This window comes from Palaemon carinicauda, chromosome 10, assembly GCF_036898095.1.
Source record: "Palaemon carinicauda isolate YSFRI2023 chromosome 10, ASM3689809v2, whole genome shotgun sequence".
In the NCBI taxonomy this organism is placed as follows: Eukaryota; Metazoa; Arthropoda; class Malacostraca; order Decapoda; family Palaemonidae; genus Palaemon; species Palaemon carinicauda.
In genome coordinates this window covers 105,923,950-105,928,949 of record NC_090734.1, presented here as the reverse complement: position 1 = coordinate 105,928,949, position 5,000 = coordinate 105,923,950, and positions in this window count along the sequence as shown.

The following is a 5,000-nucleotide window of genomic DNA, read 5'->3' as shown; positions in this document are numbered from 1 at the left end:
GAAGTTGAATCCTAACAAAACTCAAAGTATGATTTTAAGTAGGTCAAGGACGGTGGCTCCTCAACATCCGGATCTCAGTATTGAAAATGTTTCTTTAAATTTGTATGACTCTTTCAAAATTTTAGGTGTGATTCTCAACAGCAAATTCACTTTTGAGAAACATATAAGGTCTGTGTCTTCTTCAATTGCACAAAAATTAGGCTTATTGAGAGTCTTTCAAGATTTTCGGTGATCAATCTACTCTGAAGAAGTGTTTTAATTCTTTCATTCTACCTTGTTTTGAGTATTGTTCTCCTGTCTGGTCTTCAGCTGCTGATTCTCATCTTAATTTGTTGGACAGAAACTTACGGTCTATTAAATTTCTTATTCCTGATCTAGATATTAATCTCTGGCACCGTCGTTCAATTAGTTCATTATGCATATTGCATAAGATTTTTCATAACTCTGACCATCCTTTACATTCAGATCCCCCTGGACAATTCTATCCTGTTCGTAATACTAGGCAAGCAGTTAATTCTAATAGCCAGGCCTTCTCCATCATGAGGCTCAATACTACGCAGTACTCTAGAAGTTTTATTCCAGCTGTTACCAAGTTGTGGAATGATCTTCCTAGTCGGATAGTTGAATCAGTAGAACTTCAAAAGTTCAAAGTTGGAGCAAATGCTTTTTTGTTGACCAGGCGGACATGAGTCTTTTTATAGTTTATTTATGACATATTTGTTTTTGATGTTGTTAATAGTTTATATATGACATGTCTGTTTTAACTTTTTTAGAATGATTTATTGTTAATTTGTTCTTTTTATTTATTTATTTCTTTATTTCCTTTCCTCACTGGGCTATTTTTCCCTGTTGGAGCCCCTGGGCTTATAGCATCTTGCTTTTCCAACTAGGATTGTAGCTTGGATAATAATAATAATAATAATAATAATAATAATAATAATAATAATAATAATAATAATAATAAAATGGAGGTATGCATAATTCAAGGCAACAATTCTGCTGATGTTTGTAGAATATAGACGTTTGTAATTGCTTACATGATTTGGTATACCCAGCAAATAATTCTTTCTGGATATTAAACAATTGTAAGTTTTTTCTTTGTAAACTATAATCAAGAAACTCAGATCATAGTCTATTATGTATTCTTAAATTTTGCCTCAACAGTAAAGTTTATTAAGACCAAATTTTTTTTTAATATAGTCTGTTGTTATGCAATACTAAATAGTTAAGATATTTAGGACCAAGTAGAGGATATGGCCTACGTAATAACGTTGATTATAAAGATAAACATTTAAGCAAAAGCTTAAGGTGGGCAAAAAAAAAAAAAAGGTGACCTTTTGTCACTGACCTTTAATTTAATTAGTAGAAGATTTCATATTTAATTCAAGATCTAAGCGAAGGATTTCTTTAATTCCTCCCTTTTATGGATCGTTAGAATCTACTCTGGAATAATATATATATATATATATATATATATATATATATATATATATATATATATATATATATATATATATATATATATATATATAGAGTATATATATATATATATATATATATATATATATATATATATATATATATATATATATATATATATATATATATATATATATATATATATATCCAATCTCCGAAGTGGCTTTCTTCCCTTTGAATTGATCACAATTGAACCATCAAATATAAACACTAAGAGTTAGTAGTCTAGGACACTGCCACGGACCATCACTAACGCAATCATATAATAGTACATAGTACCAAACAACGCATTAGCTCTATTCACAGATCAACTCGATGAAAAAGAACTGAAACAGTAAAACCTTTGAACTGTTCCTGGAAAACAGAGCTTTTGAAGTTCAGAGTTGGAACTGAGTTTATGCAGAAATGTCCCAGTTGATGTCGAGCCCTCAAATTACAGGAAACTGGGTGAAAACCAGAAATCCAACGAGGCTGGGAAATTCAATACACAGAAACATCAAGAGAATGCTAATTAAATTGTTGCCTGGGTGAGAGGCAGCGAAAATTGTTTTGGACTTCCATTTAGGTTTATTGGTCTTTGGATATTTTTTCATGAAGTTAGAATCTTTTACTTTTTTTGCACTCCATTAAATCAATAGGTTACAATAATGTTCTCGTCTTTTGTCTTCCTCAAAAAAATTCTTTATCTTCTAATTCCTACTATTTGATCTAAATTGGCTAGCGGAAAAAATAGCAATTTTATCCTTTTAGGATGAATATTTCTTCAGATTTTTTTTTTTTTATTTCTTCGTGACGCAAATTAGCTGATCATGGTGATATGATTGAGTTTTTTTCCCCTTATCTATTATCTAAACATTTAACGAAATTAATTCAGTCAATAAATGTAATGTTCGGGGAAAAAATAGATTAAAGTAATTTATTTTAGGTACAATACAAAGATTAATCACAGGGATATATGTTTAAAATTTTTGAGATACTTGATTCTCCACGGCCACAGCACCGCCCTCCCCTCTACACACAAACACACACACACACACACACACACACATACACAAAATAATATAAATCATGAATAAAAACGTTGAATTACACGCATGCGAGCGCACACTCCCTCCTATATGAGTGTTTCCCCGGGAGAAAATACTGAAATTGAACGAAGGATTAGCATTGGACAGACAGAAAATGGAAAGTAAAATGTCACTTTCTCCAGAAATAAATACATTTAATCAGATTGTCCTACCCCTTTTAGGATAAACATGAGAGACTTTTAGCCTTAATAAAGCCTTAGAACATGAGCTCGTTACAACTTAAAGAGATAGAGAAAGAATAATGAAGGGGATAACATTAAGACACAGAAAAAGAGCAACATGGATAAGAAAGCAGAGTAGAGTACAGGATATACTGAAAACATTTAAGAAAACAGAATGGATATATGCAGGATATATAATGAGAAGGCCAGGAAAAACAAATCGGGTTCCTAGAGATCAAAAAAGAAACATGGGAAGGAGAAGAAGACGATGGTTTCACGAACTAGGAAAGTTTGCGTGTGTTGACTGGAAAAGAAAGATCATAAATAGAAGCAAGTGCAAGACCCTGTCTGAGGCCTTTATCCCGCAGCGAATTGTAAAGGTTTTTGCTGTTGCTGCTGCTGATGATGATCAGGAGGAGGATACACATACACACACACACAAACACACACACACACACACACACACACACACACATATATATATATATATATATATATATATATATATATATATATATATATATATATATATATATATATATATATATATATATATATATATATCCAATCTCCGAAGTGGCTTCCTTCCCTTTGAATTGATCATAGTTGACACTTATGAACCATCAAATATAAACCGTAAGAGTTAGTAGTCTGGGACACTGCCACGGGCCATCACTAACGCAATCATGTAATATTAACAAGCATCGTATTAGCTCTATTTACAAATCAACCCAATGAAAAAGAACTGAAAAAGTAAAACTTTTGAACAGTTCCTGGAAACCAGAGCTTTGGAAGTTTAGAGTTAGAACTGAGTCGATGCAGAAATATCCCAGTTGATGTCACGCCCACAAATTACAGGAAATATGGCGAAAACCTAAAAAGCAACGAGGCTGGGAAATTCAATATACAGAAACATCAAGAGAATGCTAATTAAATTGTTGCCTGGGTGAGAGGGAGCGAAAATTGTTTTGGACTTCCATTTAGGTTTATTTGTCTTTGGATTTTTTTCATGAAGTCAGAATCTTTTACTATTTATTTACATACTTTTAAATTAATAGGTCCCAATAACGTTCTCGCCTTTTGTCTTCACGATGATTATTTTTTCTTCTAATTCCTATTAATTAATCTTAATTTGCCAGCAGAAAAACTAGTAGTTTTATTATTTTAAGATGAACATTTCTTCAGATTTCCTGTTCAAATATCTTCGTGACGCGTGTTAGCTGATCATGGTAATATGATTGTTTTTTTTTTATTATTATTATCTATTATTTAAACATTTAACGAAATTAATTTAGTCAATAAATATAATGTTTAGGAAAAAGAATAGATTAAAGTAATTTTTTTCAAGTATAATACAAGAATTATTCACAAGGATATATGTTGTAAATTTTTGAGTTACTTGATTGCCAGCCCCTCCCCCCTAAAAAAAAGAATACTATAAATCATGACTAAAAACGTTGAATTACACGTATGCGAGCGTACGCTTCCTTTTATATGAGTATTTCCCTAGGAAACAATACTGAAATTAAACGAAGGATAAGCATAGGACAAGCAGAAAATGGAAAGTAAAATGTCACTTTCCTCCAGAAATAAACATATTTAATCAGATGGTCCAACCACTTGCAAGATAATCACCAGAGACATGGAGTCTTGATAAAGCCTCAAGACATGAGCTCGTTACATCTTAAAGAGATAGAGAAAGAGTAATGAAGGGAATAACATTAAGACATAGAAAAAGAGCAACATGGATAAGAAATCAAAGTAGAGTACATATACATTGAATATATATATATATATATATATATATATATATATATATATATATATATATATATATATATATATATATATATATATATATATATATATATATATATATATATGTATATATATATTTATACATATATACATATATCTATATATATATATATATATATATATATATATATATATATATATATATATATATATAAATAAATAAATATATATATATATATATATATATATATATATATATATATATATATATATATCTACACACATATATATATATATATATATATATATATATATATATATATATATATATATATATATATATATATATATATATATATATATACATATATATATATGTGTGTGTGTGTGTGTGTTTGTGTGTGTATATATGTGTGCGTATATATATTTATATATATAAATAAGTAACTATATATATATATATATATATATATATATATATATATATATATATATATATATATATATATATATA